The 20,681-nt window shown below is 37.7% G+C and overlaps 1 protein-coding gene across 1 annotated transcript in view; it reads left to right on the top strand.

Annotated features, from left to right (window-relative positions):
• Positions 1-18,792: 18,792 nt before the first annotated feature.
• CCNI (cyclin I) overlaps positions 18,793-20,681 on the top strand; it is a 183,434-nt gene continuing 181,545 nt past the window's right edge. The window contains exon 1 of the mRNA XM_053703414.1: positions 18,793-19,125. The gene's annotated coding sequence lies outside the window, so the exon portion shown is untranslated. The remainder of the gene's footprint in view (positions 19,126-20,681) is intronic.

Here is a 20,681-nt window from a genome sequence, read left to right as displayed (position 1 = left end):
GTAATTTATTTAATTAATTTAATGATAGTGTAGTGTTAGGTATATTTGTAACTTAGGTTAGGATTTATTTTACAGGTAATTTTGTGCGTTTACAGTGGGAGATGATGGGGCTTATGTAGGTTACAGAGGGGGGCTCATGGGGTTACAGGGGGTGCTGATGTTAAAATCGCGATTCAATCGCAATTGTTTTTGGGGGGTTTAAATCACAATTTGTTTTACACCCATATCGCACAGCCCTAATATATATATATATATATATATATATATATATATATATATATATATCCTTAATAAATATAAATCCTAAAATAGCTACAATGTAATTATTAGTTATATTGTAGCTATATTAGGGTTTATTTAATAGGTAAGTATTTAGTTTTAAATAGGATTAATTTAGTTAATTTTAGGAATATTATTTCGTTTCACTTAAATTATATTTATGTTAGGGGGGTGTTAGGGTTAGGGTTAGAGTTAAGTTTAGGGGTTAATAACTTTATTATAGTAGCAGCGACGGTGCGGGTGGGAAATTAGGGGTTAATAATTGTAGGTAGGTGTCGGCGATGTTAGGGAGGGCAGATTAGGGGTTAATACTATTTATTCTAGTGTTTGCAAGGCGGGAGTACGGCGGTTTAGGGGTTTATACATTTATTATAGTGGCGGCAAGGTCCGGTTGGCAGATTAGGGGTTAATAAGTGTAGTTAGGTAGCGACGATGTTGGGGGGGGCAGATTAGGGGTTAATGAATATAATATAGGGGTCGGCGATGCTATGGGCAGCAGATTAGGGGGTTTATAGGTATAATGTAGGTGGCAGCGGTGTCCGGTCGGCAGATTAGGGGTTAAATTTTTTTATTATAGTGGAGGCGATGTGGGGGGGCCTCGGTTTAGGGGTACATAGGTAGTTTATGGGTGTTAGTGTACTTTGTAGCACAGTAGTTAAGAGCTTTATATTCATGCGTTAGCCCATAAAGCTCTTAACTACTGACTTTTTTTGGCAGTAGGAGTCTTGTTGGTAGAGGCTCTACCGATCACTTCTCCCAAGACTCCAAATACCGGTGTTAGGCAGATCCCATTGAAAAGATAGGATACGCAATTGGCGTAAGGGGATCTGCGGTAGCCTGGAGTTGCGGTGTGGAAGTGAGCGTTAGACCCTTTCCTGCCTGACTTTAAATACCAGCGGGCGGTAAAAAGCAGCGTTAGGACCCCTTAACGCTGCTTTTGACGGCTAACGCCAAACTCTAAATCTAGGTGTTCATATTTTAAGATAACACATTTTTGTGCATATGCTTTCCCGGAATAGGAGAAATGTGTCTTACATAAGAGCTTATTGGATTCCTAGTGTACTACTGTCTATTCTCTTCTTTATCAGTGAGTTGGCGCTAGAAGTGATGAATGAGAATCTACTAATCAGGGTAACTGAACTGCACAGAGTGACTATCTATTACAGAGCTCTCTAACCTTTGTCTCAACACATGAGCACATGAGATTTCTACATACAAGAGAGAAAATATAAGAAAATAATGATTACAATATTAGCATCATCATTAATACAGGATACATTTGTTAAAGGGACATTAACATGTAATAAGAAAATACTGTGTGAGTGCATTTTCTTTCCTATAACTGCCCATAAAGTCAGTGCCAGACTGTCAATTCTGATTTGAAAACCGCAGGTGATTGGCAGCTATACACATACAATATGCACGATTGGCTCAGCAGCCTTGTTTAGCTCTGAACCATAGTGCATTGCTTCTCCAGAACAGACTTCAAGAGGTGAGTTATGTCACTTTAAAGGGGCATAAAAGTGCAAAAAGAAAAAGCTCTAATGCATTAGAAATTGCTCTCTGCACTGGCAATCAAACATAAAAATGAACTTAACCAATGCAAAGGGGTTAAAAACATAGGTCCCCATGTCCAAAGCTGTTGGCAGAAAAAGTTCCCGACTTGGGAACCTGTCTGGATGGCTTTGTCAAAAACGGGTGGCAGGCACTGAGTACGTCTGCTGCCTTCATGTGCTATTGAAAATAAAATTATATGCGCTATAGAATACAACCTAGCTTAACTATGTATTTCCCCTCCAGGAAAAAACAGAAAGTTAGAACAAAGAGATCAAGTATAGTTAAGCGCTAAGAGCGAAGGTTGAAGAGGAGATAGGTAATAATATAGGAAAATATATAATTGGCAAAGATGCAGTGTGGTCAAATAAAATTTTAAGAAATGAAATAAAGTGGAGGATGCTAGTAGATACAATAAAAACAATTTATTAAAATATATCAAGCGAAGTGCAAATGCAACAAATTAGACAAATGTATCTAAAAGTATAGGGACGTCTCCCTTACTCGTTACTATTAGTAACACTCTTAAAATGTAAAATTCTTAAAAAAGTAAAGAAAGGAATTATTTCCGTATTCGATTACTTGCGTTTTTAGCAAACAGTGGGGCAATGTTGCCTGAGATGTCCAATATAGCAATGAGGTAACTGGTGGATATAAGGTCGAGTTGTTGGCTACTCGGCGTTACCAAATGCTAATGAGAGCGCCTTTTTTATGGTTCTTACGTTACCGTTGTGACGTCACTGATGTTGGTTGCGTGTAACGTTACTATAGTTACCCCTGTACAGCAAAAGATTGTGGAAGTCCTGGGGGGGTATGTATAGTATTGGCGGTCAGAATTAATGGCTTTGATGTAAGGGTATGTGACCCTCAAGTAATGTGAACTGTGCGGTCGCAAATGTAGCGACTTAGGATACGACTGGTTGCCTTGGTAACTAATGACAGCTGGTGAGTTCTTTCGTAAAGATAACTTGGCGGTCGTGTAAAAACGACTAGTTAGACTAATAAATCTTTGCGGTCTTGATAAAGCCCACGGGCGAAACGCGTTGACTGAGACACTGTGCTAATTGCTGTTAGCCTTTGTTTATTTGAATCTATCAATATTTATCAAATATTGCACCTTTGAAGACTTTTACTTGTATTGTATGTTTTTGTGCCTAGGAACACCTGAGTCGTTACTAACGACCGCAAAGAAGAAGGACCCCAATATTGCACCCTGGAAGACGTTCTATTGTATGTTTTTTGTGCCTGGTCACAAACACATAGGAACACCTAAGACGTTACAAACTACCGCAAAGAAGAAGGATCCCTTAGTCGCTACTTAGCGACCGCCAAGTTTCTTCACTACAAAGACACTCAGTCGTTTTTAGCTGTTTTTAAACGACCGCAAAGATTTAATAGTCTAACTAGTCATTTTTACACGACTGCCAAGTTATCTTTACAAAAGAACTCACCAGCTGCCATTAGTTACCAAGGCAACCAGTCGTATCCTAAGTCGCTACATTTGCGACCGCACAGTTCACATTACTTGAGGGTCACATACCCTTACATCAAAGCCATTAATTCTGACCGCCAATACTATACATACCCCCCAGGACTTCCACGATCTTTTGCTGTACAGGGGTAACTATAGTAACGTTACACGCAACCAACATCAGTGACGTCACAACGGTAACGTAAGAACCATAAAAAAGGCGCTCTCATTAGCATTTGGTAACGCCGAGTAGCCAACAACTCGACCTTATATCCACCAGTTACCTCATTGCTATATTGGACATCTCAGGCAACATTGCCCCACTGTTTGCTAAAAACGCAAGTAATCGAATACGGAAATAATTCCTTTCTTTACTTTTTTAAGAATTTTACATTTTAAGAGTGTTACTAATAGTAACGAGTAAGGGAGACGTCCCTATACTTTTAGATACATTTGTCTAATTTGTTGCATTTGCACTTCGCTTGATATATTTTAATAAATTGTTTTTATTGTATCTACTAGCATCCTCCACTTTATTTCATTTCTTAGCATATTTTTGTATACATATTGTGCACCAATAATCATACATATATTTAAAAAAAAAAAATTATTTGACCACACTCACTGCATCTTTGCCAATTATATATTTTCCTATATTATTACCTATCTCCTCTTCAACCTTCGCTCTTAGCGCTTAACTATACTTGATCTCTTGGTTCATGTGCTATTACACAAGCACCACCCCCTGCTCACGCATGATTGTTCTGATTCATATCTGCCAACTCAGAGGTGGCAGAGAGGGTAAGAAGCAGGGGTTGGATGACCTCTGCCCCCTAGAAGCATTCTCTGTTTTGTACATGGAGACCATAGTTAAAGGGACTGTCAAGTCAAAAATTAAACTTTCAAGCTTCAGATAGGGCATGCAATTTTAAAGATCTTTCCAATTTACTGTTTTCATCAAATTTGCTTTGTTCTCTTGGTAGTCTTTGTTGAAAGCTAAACCTAATTAGGCTCATATGCTAATTTCTAAGCTCTTGAAGGCCGCCTCTTATCACAGTGCATTTTGACAGATGTTCACTGCTAGACAGTGCTAGTTCATGTGTGCCATATAGATTACATTGTGCTCACTCCTGTGGAGTTATTTATGAGTCAGAACCGAAATAAAAGGGCAGTCTGCAGAGGCTTAGATACAAGGTAATCACAGAGGTAAAAGGTGTATTTATATAACTGTGTTGGGTAATGGGTATTAAAGGGATTATCTACCTTTTTAAACAATAACAATTCTGGAGAAGACTTTCCTTTAACGTCAGTTCCAGAGCAGCAATGCGCTACTGGGTGCTAACTGAACACATCTGGTGAGCCAATAACAAGAGGCACATGTGTGTAACTACCACCAATCACCAGTAAGCTTCCAGTAGTTCATTGCTGCTCCTGAGATTCGCTAGGTATAACAAAGGATACCAAGAACAAAGTTAATTTGATAACAGAAGTAAATTGGAAAAAAAAAACATTGCAGTCTCTTCTACAATTTTTTCTTTGGGCTCCATGTACTAAAGCATCAATTTTTTCGCCGACAACGTGTCTTCTCGACTCGCTTGAACTCGCAGCTAGCGAGATGTTGCCCGCCTGCCATATGTACTAAAAACTATCCAAAAAAAAGGCGCGTCTAATCCGCATCGAGCACTGGCGAATGATTCATACATATGACGCCTCGCTATTTGCGAATGTACTATTAATCGCTTACAACCTGTCAGTCATGTTTGTCCCACGTGACTGCAAGGTGTCAGAAACGTCAGCTTTGTCGCGGGAACATATTGCAGCACTATATAAACTCGATTTTATAAAGTTTTTCAGACTGCATATTTCAAGACCTTGAAGCTTTACTGACTGTTATTCTTATCGATAAATTAAGTATGGCTACTTCTCGATTTGATTCACAGTCCAAATAGAAGAATCCCCACTTTTCACATCAGCAGAACCTGGTTCTTGTCGATATGGTGCTAGACTCGTATGACTATTTATTTGGTTGCCGTGCGAAGCAAACTTCTAGTATCCGTAAAAAAAGTATATGGACCCGGATAAGTGATGCTGTCAGTGCTCAGGGACCTGGGGAAAAGGACGTTGACCAAATCAAAAAACGGTACAACGACATCAAATGATTTGCAAAAGCCAAATTGGCAAAAGAAAAAAATTCAACTCGTGCTACCGGAGGTGGAACAGCTTATGTCGCTGATCTTAATGATTACGAGCAGAGACTGGTGCAGCGTCTAGGCCCAGAAGTAATCGTCGGAATCACAGATGATTGTGATAGCGACCTAAGAGGTAAAACATTTATCGAATTACTATTATTTAAATTGAATGATGATCATATTGTAATTATCCATTAGAGTTGTTTTATCCAAATATCTATCTTGTAAAGATATTTTGTCAAATCAATTTTTTTGGTGCGTCAATTTTGATTACGTTAAATCAATGCAGATTACTGCTAGATTTTTGTATAGCTTAATATAGCTTAATATAAAGTTGAAGAAGTGTCTCCATAATGGCTAACAGGATCAAAAGTGAGTAACCATTCAATTGTACACCTCTTTTAAATCAGTTGTAGGCGTTGATCTGATAGACCCTATTGTTTATTATGGTGCTCGCCACCTATTAGCTGGCGAGGGATTTTTAACGAGGTAGGTGCGGATAAATTCACGAGCGTATAAATAGATAGTTTAGTAATTACTGTTTTGTGCGAGATTTATGTCGAGCGAGTATTTTCTAGCTACAAAAAAGACGAGAATTCAAGATTTGCGGACAAGTTCGCTCGACGTTTGTTAATATAAGGTTTTCAATGGATTCGTGGGATAGTACATACGGTTATTGATCCGCACGCAGAAATTTAGACGGAAATAGTGACGAAGACCTCGCAGACAGCTTAGTACATGGAGCCCTTTGTGTCCTTTTGAGCACTTAAAATTAGATGTTACACAATGTTTTATTTTGATTTTAATCACATTGTTGATGTTATGATATCTCATTTCATGTTTGATATATATAGCATCATTTTAAAAGAAAAATAAATTCAAAATTAATCTTAAATGGATTGCACTGAGCATGATGTTAACTTTCAAATCTACTTATTTGAAGAAACATTACTTAATTCTCTTGATTTTCTTTTGTTGATTAATTTCGTTGGACGATTATAGAAAAGGTTAGTGTGAATCAAAGAGGTGGAGATTTAGACAGACAACTAAGTAAAAGTGAAGTGTATTGGATCTTTCGTTTGAAGACTAGAATGCCGAAGGGCCTAAATTCCAAGTTTGATCTGATTAACTTTTGGCATTGAAACACCGTTGGATGTAAAACAGAGCACAATAAACTGTTGCTTTTGTTACCATAAGTCTAATCTACATATCAGCTCACACTTGGGATTTATATATTTTTACTCTATTATAGACATTCTGTAAATATTATTGTGATACATAGTATGTATACTATCATATTGGAATATATAATGCACAGTCTAAAGATAGTCAGGGACATTCAGTATATAGACATAATACAAAGTGTATACACATAGTTTACAAAGTGTATACATATAGTTTACGAATATGGATCAACTAATATTGATTCTTATAGATTCTGCTCAATTACTCTGGATATATGCAGCGAGTCTGAATAATATAACAACGAAAATCACTATTATATATCAATAGTATAACTATGAATTGGATGTAAATAAATATACACTTATTAGTGATGGTACATGTTATTAATTAAATTCTGTTTATGAATGGTATATATTTGTGCTTAGGTAGCGGCAGACCATAGGTCTATGAGTACGGCTCTCAGCTGAAACGCGTTAGACCCGGGATGCCGCCACCACTTTTTCGATGTGTTTTTTAACCTCTGCTGCTTTTAAATGATTTAATAATTGTTTTGTGTTTCATTGGATTCCTGGCTGGATACCTCCTTTCTCTTTTTTGGATTATCATTATTTCCCCAGTTATTTATAGCCCAGGACACGGGCTGTGACACATGAGGGTCATCTGACTGGGACGTCATCACCCAGGGCCAAAGACTGGGAGTAGCATGGAGCACAGGAGCGTTACACGGATACTGGAGGAGAGATATAGAAGTTGACACAAGCTGGCTCTTGACCCACGGATCGCATGGCTTCTGCAATATATTGTATTAGCCATTTTCTCCTCAATTGATTTATGATCATACATCAGGCTTTACCCACAGCCGCTTGGGTAATGTTCGTTTTACCCGGGTAAACCTAGGATTATCCAATACCTAACTTTACACATAACACACATATATATGTATATATGTGTGAACATATGTATTAATATGTGTGTATAAACGGTATGTATTTACAGACATATATACATATAAACACATGAATACATATGCATACATATATATATGTCAATTGTAGCCCTTTGCAGTCAAGCTGAAAACATGAAAAATTATATATCTGCAATATTCATATTTAATAAAGTGTTTAACTGTTTTATTGTAAATATTTCACATTTCAATGTTCTTCATATAGAGGGATATGTTCTAAGTATTTTTAAACAGATATTTATAAATATATATACCTATATATATATAAAATCATATATATTTGTGACGTACGGTAAGGTCAGAGGCTGGATTATACTAAATAATACAGAAAAAAGAGGTCCTGAGTACAAGAAAATAGTCCTATATCAGTATTAATTCAGCCCAAATTGTCTCATTCATACAATGCAAATGAGACGTGGGGGGGGGGGGGGGTGCCTGGCGCATATAAAGTTAATGGTATCAAAAAGAAAAGAAAAAAGAAACACACTTGTTAACGCTAAATAGCAGTGCAAATAGTACATGTAGATGAGACAAAAAAATAAAAGAGAAAAAAATAAAATGTAACTTTAATTCACCCAGATTTTAAAATTGTGTATACACATGCCCTCCTTAAAAACATTTATAAAGTATATAGAACAAAAAAACAAATCAGGACTGCTGGGGTGTCTGAGAATATCAATGAATATTCCATGCAAATGGATCAAATTTCAAAATGTACAAACATAATAGTCCACTTCAACTGGGTAACTGGCCTACAACTGAGAAGCTCATTGTAGCACACTCTGCGAGTAAAAAAGATCCCTGTAGTAATTACCACTATGATTAGGTGAGCCCCACAAATGTGGGTAATAGTTGGGCTTAATACATATATACTTTAACAGAATGAATTACCACACGGCTAGATTACGAGTTTTGCGTTAGACTTAAAAAGTAGCGTTGGGCGGGTCCTAACGCTGCTTTTTAACGCCCGCTGGTATTAAGAGTCTTGCAGGTACAGGTGTACCGCTGACTTTTTTGGCCAGACTTGGAAATACTGCAAATCCACTTACGTAAATTGCGTATCCTATTGTTTCAATGGGACTTGCATAGCGCCGGTATTACGAGTCTGACAAAAAGTGAGCGGTACACCCTCTCCTGTCAAGACTGGTACTGCATTTTAAAGTCAGTAGTTAAGAGTTTTATGGTACAACGCCGTAGCATAAAACTCTTAACTAAAGTGCTAAAAAGTACACTAACACCCATAAACTACCTATTAAACCCTAAACCGAGGCCCTCCCGCATCTCAAACACTAAAATTAAATTTTTAACCCCTAATCTGCCGAACCGGACATAGCCGCCACTAGAATAAATATATTAACCCCTAAACCGCTGCACTCCCACCTCGCAAACATTAGTTAAATATTATTAACCCCTAATCTGCCATCCCTAACATCGCCGCCACTATACTAAAGTTATTAACCCCTAAACCCCCCAACTTAAATATAATTACAATAAATCTAAATAAAATTCCTATCATTAACTAAATAATTCCTATTTAAAACTAAATACTTACCTATAAAATAAACCCTAAGCTAGCTACAATATAACTAATAGTTACATTGTAGCTAGCTTTGGGTTTATTTTTATTTTACAGGCAAGTTTGTATTTATTTTAACTAGGTAGAATAGTTATTAGCTATTTAATAACTACCTAGCTAAAATAAACACAAAAAGTACCTGTAAAATAAAACCTAACCTAAGTTACAATTACACCTAACACTACACTATAATTAAATTAATTCCCTAAATTAAATACAATGAATAAAATTAAAGTACAAAAAAACAAACACTAAATTACAGAAAATAATAAACAAATTACAATATTTTTAAACTAATTACACCTAATCTAATCCCCCTAACAAAATAAAAAAGCCCCCCCAAAATAAAAAAAGCCCTACCCTAAACTAAATTACAAATAGCCCTTAAAAGGGCCTTTTGCGGGGCATTGCCCCAAAATAATCAGCTCTTTTACCTGTAAAAAAAATTTCAAATCCCCCCAACATTAAAACCCACCACCCACACAACCAACCCTACTCTAAAACCCACCCAATACCACCTTAAAAAAACACTAACCCCTTGAAGATCACCTTACCGGGAGAAGTCTTCATCCAACTGGGCCAAAGTCCTCAACGAAGCCGGAGAAGTCTTCATCCAAGCCAGGCAAAGTGGTCCTCCAGACGGGCAGAAGTCTTCATCTAGACGGCATCTTCTATCTTCATCCATCCGGCGTGGAGCGGGTCCATTTTCAAGACATCCGACGCGGAGCATCCTCTTCAATCGACGGCTAACACAGAATGAAGGCACCTTTAAGTGACGTCATCCAAGATGGCGTCCCTTCAATTCCGATTGGCTGATAGAATTCTAACAGCCAATCGGAATTAAGGTAGAAAAAATCCTATTGGCTGATGCAATCAGCCAATAGGATTGAAATTCAATCCTATTGGCTGATCCAATTAGCCAATAGGATTGAGCTTGCATTCTATTGGCTGATTGCATCAGCCAATAGGATTTTTTCGACCTAATTCCGATTAGCTGATAGAATTCTATCAGCCAATCGGAATTGAAGGGACGCCATCTTGGATGACGTCACTTAAAGGTACCTTCATTCTGTGTTAGCCGTCGATTGAAGAGGATGCTCCGCGTTGGAGGTCTTGAAGATGGACCCGCTCCGCGCCGGATGGATGAAGATAGAAGATGCCCATCTGGAGGACCACTTCGCCCGGCTTGGGTGAAGACTTCCCCCGGCTTTGTTGAGGAATTCGGCCCGGTTGGATGACGACTTCTCCCGGTAAGGTGATCTTCAAGGGGTTAGTGTTAAGTTTTTTTAAGGGTAAAAGAGCTGATTACTTTAGGGCAATGCCCTGCAAAAGGCCCTTTTGCAGGGCATTGCCCTAATGTTGGTTGCGGCGGTGTCTGGAGCGGCAGATTAGTGGTTAATAATATAATGTAGGTGTCGGCGATGTCAGGGGCGGCAGATTAGGGGTTAATAAGTGTAAGATTAGGGGTGTTTAGACTCGGGGTTCATGTTAGGGTGTTAGGTGTAAACGTAAATTTTATTTCCCCATAGGAATCAATGGGGCTGCGTTAAGGAGTTTTACGCTGCTTTTTTGCAGGTGTTAGACTTTTTTCACCCGGCTCTCCCTGTTGATTCCTGTTGATTCCTATGGGGAAATCGTGCACGAGCATGTTACACCAGCTCACCGTTAACGTAAGCAGCGCTGGTATTGGAGTGCGGTAATGAGCAAAATTTTGCTCAATGCTCACTTCTTGTCTGGTTTGTAAAAACCTGTAATACCAGCGCTGTCTGTAAGTGAGCGCAGAGCATAAACTGCTCATTAGTACCGCACAGCCTTTAATGCAAAACTTGTAATCTAGGTGACAGTTATTATCACAAAAAGGTTCAAGGGCTACAGTCTTACTCCGGATGGACACTAGGGTGATCAAAGTATAACAAAATTAAAGTGAACACAAATTATTCAGACATACCTCAGCAGCCACATGTCTGACGGCTGTTTTGCCAGAGCTTTTTCAAAAAATTATCAGTGGTTCGCCCAAGCACACGGTGTGGCCCAAGACTAACAAAGCCCCGCCCAAAACCAGAAGAGACAAGTCCATGGAATGACCAGCTGTGCCCATATACCACCTGTAACCTTGCTCTTCTGTCCGTGACCCTGTCCATCCAGTATGTAGCCCTTCATACAAATTACCATTGGACCATTGCTGCAAGCTTTTTACCTCCCACTTCCCAAAAGTCATCTAGCAAATATTGCAAGGTATGCAGTTATGAAATAGTTGCTGCTCCACTAATTATAATAGGGACTCACTCGCAACTAGTGACAGTAACAAAGGGCGGGCACATATCTCTTTAAATTGTCCAGTAGTCGCAATGTTGTGGCAAATGTTTTCCACAAGATATTAGTACAAACATGTTCTGGAATCTGGGACATTTACTTAACTATAAAGGCTGCGTAAAACACTGGCAACGCCACCACGCTAAAAGCCCTGAAAAGTTTTCACAAACAATAAAAACAATAATTATAACTGCAAATGATTCCATACCAGTCCAAAGAAAGGAAAGTAATGATCTTGAATTATATTTTCTCAGAGAAATTACTGGGCATGTGGATTTCGTCATTTGTGCAAATCCAGATATTTGTGTGTTGCGATTTTTTACAAATGTAACCAGCCACCGAAAAGAGCCAAATGCTGCACACCATGGTCATTTTCAGCATTCATTCAGTAAACAAATGCTGAAATGCACTTCTAGAAATTACATTTAAAGGGCCAGTAAACGTACCAAATGATGTTATATAATTCTGCATATAGTGCAGAATTATAGAACATTAGCTTAGCGCTAGCTTTATAAAACAAAGGGCTGCATAGATATTTACCTAGGAAAATAACTTTTACAGAACGCCGCTCCTTGCTCTACTGAGCGGGTCTGTTTTTTCTGAAGAGCATCGTGGCACGCTGTCTATTCACAGCCGGCCCGACCCTGCCATTAAACTCAATCTAGCTCGCTCGCGCTAATAGACCAGAACAGGAGCGAGCTAGATTAAGTTTAATGGCGGGGTAGGGATGGCTGTGAGTAGACAGCATGCCACGATGCGCTTCTGAAAAAAAAAACCAGACCCGCTCAGTAGAGCAAGGAGCAGCGTTCTGTAAAAGTAATTCTCTTAGGTAAATATCTATGCAGCCCTTTGTTTTATAAAGCTAGCGCTAAGCTAATGTTATATAATTCTGCACTATGTGTGGAATTACTGTATATAACATTATTTGGTACGTTTACTGGCCCTTTAAGCAGATACTGTAATTATTGCCATTGTTTTATCTAAAAGAAAATATTTTGAAATATACTTTTTATTGATGTTCCTATGTTTAGTAAGCCTATATCACATATACATGTTTAATCAATAATCTTTTACCTGCAAGATATATTTCTTTATATATTTTGCCCATCAAAATGACGGATTAAAATCCCTTTACAAAATCTGCAAGAACCTTAGTAAACTGGCAAAAGTACTCAACAAAATCTCAAAATCTTGAGTATAAGTGATTATAATGAATATCATCTATAGACCTGGGTTTCCTTTGCTTAAAGGGACAGTTCACCCAAAAATGTTCTCCCCTTTAAATTATTCCAAATGATCCTTTTAACCTGCTAGAGTGTATTAAATTGGTTACAAGTAGCTCCTTTACTCCTATTTCAGCATTTGAAATAGCTGATTTAGCCTGTGGTATCGCCACCTATACTGAACAAATTAATACTGGAGTATAGGCTATTGAATAGCCTAAGTATACACAGCCAGCAGAAGAGATTACACTCTCAGTGGGATGCAGGATAGTTAAGTATTAAAATGATAATTTTCCATTGTTCTCTCTATGTATTGAGCTTTGGTGTTCCAGCCAAATAAAAGATAAGGAAGCAAGTCTGTTTACACAAACTTTGAACATAATGAGATCTGATATCACCTTTAAGTTCAACCCATTGTATTAGGCTGTGGTTTCAAAGCACACAATCAGCTACTTCATATACATAAATAAGCATGAAAATGGAGTTTCTCAAATATTTTATACTCTGCACTTGGTATAACAAGTCATTTAAAATACATTAATGGAAAAACAATTTTACAGTGTACTGTCCCTTTAACTGCATTTATAAAGTGTTTACTGATCCCTCAGCCTCTTTGTACCACTGGATCAAAAGCTTCCCTGCCCTCCCTCCTTCCCCTGTGGTTGACAGACGGTATACAGCTTCTGTAGGGATGGTAGTAGAGTCATGTGCATTCGGTAGTCTCGTTAGCTGCAGAGTGCAGAAGTAGATGGCCGCTCAATGACTTTGTCCCTTTTCGGAGCTGGATTTATGCTTGTGAAAGATCACTACACCAAAATCTGTGCAAATCCAGACCTTAGTGTAGCGATTTTGCTGCTGAAGTCAATGAGTGGCCACCTACTTCAACCATTCGGCAGCTAATGAAGCTGCTGAATGCCAATGTCTAGATGCTGGTATCTGGTCAATAACTTCCAAAAGGTCAATTGACCCATTTTGGTAAGTCCAAATACGGTAGATTTTGTCTCCTCAGGTTCTAGTATGCTATATTACTCACTGTTCCTGATCCACATGGTTTGGAGTCTGACACCTCATCTAGGTGGTTGTTTCGTCCCCAGGACCAAGCCTTGGAATATTTTTCCATAAATGTGCAGTTGTCCAAACAGCTCAGAAATAATGTTTCCTATGCTGAGGCCATAGTAGCTAGGCTCTGTTGTGTTCCAGCTTACCTGGGCCACTGACCATCTAGCATGTGTTATTAGTATTAGTAATACTTAGTAAAAAGTTATGCCTGATGTTTTTGTATCGTTTTAATAAAAGCAATCCAAGCCTTGTTGTCCCAAAATGTTGTCTGTTTATTTGTTTGTTATGAGTTAAATAAAAGGAAGGTTATAAGTTAAATATTAGAACCGACACTGTGAAATGATGCCACTAATAGTGTATTTGCAAACCTTTTTAGATAGAGTCTAATCAAAAAAACTATAGTTACATCATTTTAGCAGGAAGTTATAGTGAATATATGTCTCAAATTTGATAAATGCATTCTTGTTTAAATACATTTTAAAAGGGAACTCAATAATATCTCCCTTGATTATGGCTAATTAGGACTAACTGTAAGTGGTTTTGCATACTGCTCTAAGCAATCACTGTGTAATATTTGAAAGGGACATGAAACCCAAAATGTTTCTTTCATGATTCAGATACAGCATATAATCTTAAACGTTCCAATGTGTTTCTATGATCTAATTTGCTTTGTTCTCTTTGTTTGAAAAGCATACCTAGGTAGGCTCAGGAGCTTGGTGTTACCTGCTGATTGGTGGCTGCAGATACATGCTTTTTCTTATTGGTTTATCAATGTGTTCAGCTCCCTCCCATTCTGCATTGCTGCTCCTTCAACACAGGATATCACAAGAATGAAGTCAAATTGATAATAGAATTAAACTGAAAAGTTCTTTAAAATTGCATGCTCTATCTGAATCATGAGAGAAAATGTGTTTCATGCCCCTTTAAGCTTGGTCAGGCAATTTTCTGTGTACATAAATACAGAATCTGAGCTTCAGCCTCTCTATGAAGAGTGGATCAAGCACAATTTTTACAGTCATCAAAACTAATCATGAATGTATTTTGCAATGCTGGTTCATTCTGATTGATTAAAGGGACAGTCAACACCAGAATTTTTGTTGTTTAAAAAGAAAGATAATTCCTTTATTACCCATTCCCCAGTTTTGCATAACCAACACAGTTATATTAATATACGTTTTACCTCTGTAATTACCTTGTATCTAAGCTTCTGCTGACTGCCCCCTTATTTCAGTTCTTTTGACAGACTTGGAATTTAGCCAATCAGTGCTCACTGCTAGGTCACTCCACGTGCATGAGCTCAATGTTATTTATATAAAAAACATGAACTAATGCCCTCTAGTGGTCAAAATGCAGTCTTCAAGGTCTAAGAAATTAGCATATGAACCTTCTAAGTTTAGCTTTCAACTAAGAATACCAAGAGGACAAAGCAAAATTGGTGATAAAAGTAGATTGGGAAGTTGTTTAAAATTACATTCCCTATTTAAATCATGAAAGTTTTTTTGGACTTGACTGTCCCTTTAATGCTTATGGGGCATTAAAGTTTTAGTTTAATTCAACTTTTTTTTAATAGACTAAATGTAAAAATGTTGAGAAAACAAAAATGTGACTAAAATTCAAGTGCAACATAGTTAAAGGGCCACTGTAAGTAAATATTTTCTATGCCTGTTACTAACTAACTACCCCAAATACGCTTTTTATCAATAGCATTTCAATAACATATCTCTACCGTATATCAGAAATCTTGTCTGCAAATTTAATTGTTTTCCAAACCCACTCCGTGGGTATCCTTTGCTCTGTACCAATCCGTTTACAATACCTAGGTTTCAAAATTGGTTTAATTATTTTGAACATGCAGTGCTGAAAATAGTGGGCAGGATAACGTGACATCATCGGCGAATAAAAGATATAACTTTTAGAACGTTATGAAACTTCGTTTTGGAGAAAATATAGGTCAGTAGGTTTTAATTAATGTTTATTAACTTTAATATGTTAGTTGTTTAGCTTAAAAATTATAACAGAAAGTAATCCTTTAAAGGACTGTGGCTAAATCTAAATAAAAAATTGGCATTGAAATTAACACTTTTAGCCTACATGGTTTCAATCTGATATCAGGACAGTCCTGCTGGTTCTGAAACAGTTGGGATGGATGTGATGAGCTTGGAGATAACATGGTATACACTTCTTGTTCATGTTAAACCATTCAAGTATAATTAACAGAACACATGGTACCATGACCAATATAGTATACAAAGCATGTTTTCCCAGGTGAGACTATATTCCTCACAACATACAATTTGCTTAACTTTATAAACATAACCAAGAAGTTAGTTGTGAACAGTGCACTGATTTAAATAGACTGTGTCTTTCAAGTTTTTTTTTTACTCCAGTGCAAAAGCTTAGTGAGATTTTTCTGTACAAGGTTTGCAATTGAAGTATATAGGATTTGTTTCAGAAACCTTTAATAAATCTTTTTGCATAAGTAATAGGGGCCGATTGATCATGCCCCGAATGTGGCCAGATACATCTGTTTCCGCGTGAGCTTTCAGGCTCGTCGAAAACAGGAGTTAAGAAGCAGCGGTCTTAAGACCGCTGCTCCTTAACTCGTATGCCACTTCTGAGGCGGCGTACAGCAATCAGCCAGATCACATACGATCGGGTTGATTGACACCCCCTGCTAGCGGCCAATGGGCCGCGAATCTGCAGGGGGCGGCATTGACAAGCAGTTCACCAGAACTGCTTGTGCAATGATAAATGCCGACAACGTATGCTGTCGGCATTCAGCGATGTTGGGCAGACATGATCGCTACAGCGGATCATGTCCGTCCGACTCTTTATAAATCGGCCCCACAGTGTCTACCCAAATTAAATATTACCAAACCATAAAAAAAAGTCTTTATTTACATATTTTTTCTATACTAGTTTAGAGGCAACTCTCGGATAGACCAAGTTTTGCCTATGTGGGTCTCCTATATTCTTAAAGGGACACTAAAATTCAGGGCATAACTGCAATAGCATAGTTCCTATGCAAAAACCAAAAAAGAACTTTCTGAACTAAGATCCCCTGACAAACGTGTTGAACAGAATGTATGATATACTGTAAATACTAATCTAAATAGCAATATTGAAAATTGTGTAAAAATACAAATATAACAAAGAAACCAGTGATTTGAAGCTCCTAAAAATAACAAGGAGCTGCTAATAAAGTCCGGTGTATTATTCACCACATAAGTCCAATAGTTGAGTGAGGTAGGTGAACAGAATAAAACAGCGTCTCTCACCGTAAAAGGGAGCCTGAATCGACTAGAGTATTGTCACAACCAGCAAATGAATAGAGAATCCCAAAGGTGTACCTGTCCTCTTGAGAAAGCCCGTTCGCAAAACGGGGGAAAAGGGTTGAAGTTCCATATATCTGTGTGTGTTATTGAGACACGCAATCATACTCATTCGAAACAGGCCAGAGGTGTTGGCGCCCAGAGGTTACCTGGTGGGTCTCGGTGAAAGTATCCGGTCAAAACATTTTGTTCCTGTTTGTCTGTTTTACCTTATGTGCCTGTTTATACTTTGTATCTTGTAAGTGCAGATTTTTCCTTGCGCTATATACAGTATAAATATATGCGGTTTTAATAAACTCACTTGAATCACGTTTGCGCTCCTGTTCCCTTCTTTGGTTTCATAGTTACTATGCAGCATTTTATTGTATTTTCTCCTGTCACTGGAGCTGTCTTTAAAACCGTTCTCTTATTCTATTGCAGTTGACAGTCGGTGAAGCTCAACATCTTCATTCTGGGTGCCTCCATCTTGGAATTTAGTTATTTTTGCACACTATGACAGAAGCAGTGCACACTTACACATAAGTGGCATTGCTGGATTTTTGACAGCTGTATCGTGTTTAATATACAGACTGCAGGAGCTTTACATTTTGCAGGTTTTTTTTAACCCCTTGCTATCGGGAATTTCAGAAAAGAACCTGCCCAAAATACTGTAGAATTTTTAGCGTTTATGCTATCGCTCCATTTAAACAGAAATAGAGCCTTGTTTTTTTTATTTATTTACCTATCAAAACTATATAGTTTTTTTAAACAGACAACCCAAGGTATTGATCGAGGCCCATTTTGGTGTAGCATCCCAAATTCGGAAAGTACCACATCCCACTGTGGGGGGGGGGGGGGCACTGGTAGGATCCCAGTGGCGATTGTGGCGCCTGGGAACGATATTGGAACAGAGCGTTGCAACGCTCGGGAATGATATTGGAAACAAGCAATCAACTCCACATTTACCGTTGCGGCGCTGGGGGCAGGTATCGGAACAGATTGCTCTTTGCCAATATCGTTCCCGGGTGCCGCAACGATCTGTTCCAATATCGTTCCCGGGCTCCGCAACCGCAGCTGGGAACCTATCCATGATCCCCACCCCCTACGGCGGGATGTGGTACCTTCCGAATTTGGGACGCTAAACTAAACCTTTACATATATATATTTATACACACACATACTGTATACTGTATATATATATATACATATGTATACACACACACAATTTATAAACGTAAAAATATGGGGAAAATAAAATTACATAGTCAGCGCACAGGAAAACATAGCTCAGCAATTTGGTATTTGTATATTTAAGCATCTTTTAAAAAAATACTGTACGATTAACACATCATAATGCTTGTAATTATTACGGTGATGATAATAATATTAAAAATAGTACAGCAGCTACAACTAACTCAACTGATTAGCTACTAGCTAGTGCCTTCTTTCAAACACACCTTAACTGTAACGTCTGTTTGTTCTTTGGAAGTGGTATCGTATTCACTAACAATAATTCCAACATTGGCTACCTACACAAACAACTGAACGTCTGTGTCTGTCTGCCCCCACCCCTTGGCACAGAACTGCACTGCCTTAACCTTTCCAGCACTAGCACTGAACTGCTGAAGAAGGAGGTACTGTATATATCCTTCCTCCTCCTTCTACCGGCCCTTCTTTCCCTCCCCACCCCCTTAGGAAGTAAAGTAGTCCTCTCTTCCTTTTTCTCTTTTTTTTTCTTTATTCTTCTGATTTCCCCCTATTCACCTTCCATTCCTCTCCTCCCCCAAAATTAAAACGAATTTACACAATTAGAACAAGAAAATCTTATTAGGAGAGGCTGGAATCATGAGCCCCTCCTGCCTCCTGGAACAGGGAGGACAAATATTCATATAAATACATGGAGGGTTCTATTTTATAAAATATATTATTTTTTATTTTTATGTTTTAATGGACCGGATAATCTCCAAATGCAACAGTGAAACCTACAGCTTTGCGGGGGAGGTAAGTTTATGCGATAACATAAAATAGACTCTATCATAGCATTAATGATCACCATTTTTTTAATGTATGTGTGTGTTTTCTATGGTTCCCATTAAAATGATAATCACATTCGTGTTTACTATGTTAATACTTTTACGTTATAATAATAAAATGCTTATGCCAGTATTTATTATATTTTTTTTTGCTAAAATATATGTAAAATGTATTATATCGTATTTATTTTTCATGTATTAATGTTCTTCTTTGTATTCAAGGTTATAGGTCTTTTTCCATTATAGTTTAAGGGGGGGCTACATACATAGATTGTGAAGCCATAGACAGACCTGCCGTTTCAGGGCTAAGGTTCAGTAGATAAGAACCCATAAATAAAGTGACGTCATCTGAAAAACACCATCTCACACCCCCTTAACTCTGTATCTACTTGACAGCAGCATTACATAGGTCATTATAGAGTCATTTTCACTTGCTCACAAGCTGTATTTCACGACAGGGCATTCAGGGTGTGGGTCATTTGTGACATATTTTTAACCTGTGCATTCATTAATTGTACACATCATGCAGTAGTTATGCTATTTATGTGTTTAATAATATAGTTTTATAATATGACCTTTAAATTAGCTATTTGCTTTGCCTGTAACAGCTGCACCATCTTCACTCAGGTTTTTGGAAGTGCAGTTATTTTATTATTGCAAAGTTATTATGTTAGAAAATACTGAGGGTGTTTTCAAAATGGGGTATCATGCCCACCTCTGTGGGTTAGATAGAGCCCCCCACACCTGTACAAAAACCTGGTTTCTAGAGGGGCATGTGATTATCATTTGCTCAACGATTACTTGCAAATTAGAAAGCTAGGCACTATAATAGGACATTCCGTTAAAAAAAATCCAGTAGTATACAGTGGAGCAGAAAATCCCAATTTTTTTTTGCTTTCAGTATTTAGATAAAATAAACTATTTTAAACAACTTTCTATTTTACTTCTATTATCGAATCTACTTCATTCCCTGGATATCCTTTGCTAAAGGAGAAGCAATGCACTACTGAGAGATACCAATCACAATAGACAAATGTTTGCAGGCACCAATCACCAGCTAGCTATCACTAGTGTAAGCTATGCATATGTTATGTTTCAACAATGGATACCAAGAGAAGAAAGTACATTTGAAAATATAAGTGAATATAAAAGTGTCTTAAAATAACATGCTATATCATGAAAGTTTAATTTTGCCTTTCCTATCCTTTAAACCCTTAGTGACCCACAGCACTTTTTTAATTTTCTTACCGTTTGGAACCAGGGCTATTTTTACATTTTTCTGCAGTGTTTGTGTTTAGCTGTAATTTTCCTCTTTCTCATTTACTGTAACCACACATATTATATACCATTTTTCTCGCCATTAAATGGACTTTCTAAAGATACCATTATTTTCATCATATCTTATAATTTACTATGATTTATTTTTATAAAATATGTTGGAAAAAAATGGAAAAAAACACACTTTTTCTAACTTTGACCCCCAAAATCTGTTACACATCTACAACCACCAAAAAACACCAATGC

This window comes from Bombina bombina, chromosome 2 (assembly GCF_027579735.1).
Source record: "Bombina bombina isolate aBomBom1 chromosome 2, aBomBom1.pri, whole genome shotgun sequence".
NCBI classification, from domain to species: domain Eukaryota; kingdom Metazoa; phylum Chordata; class Amphibia; order Anura; family Bombinatoridae; genus Bombina; species Bombina bombina.
Note: the sequence above shows the minus strand (reverse complement) of the source record. Positions and strands in the feature narration are given on the sequence as shown.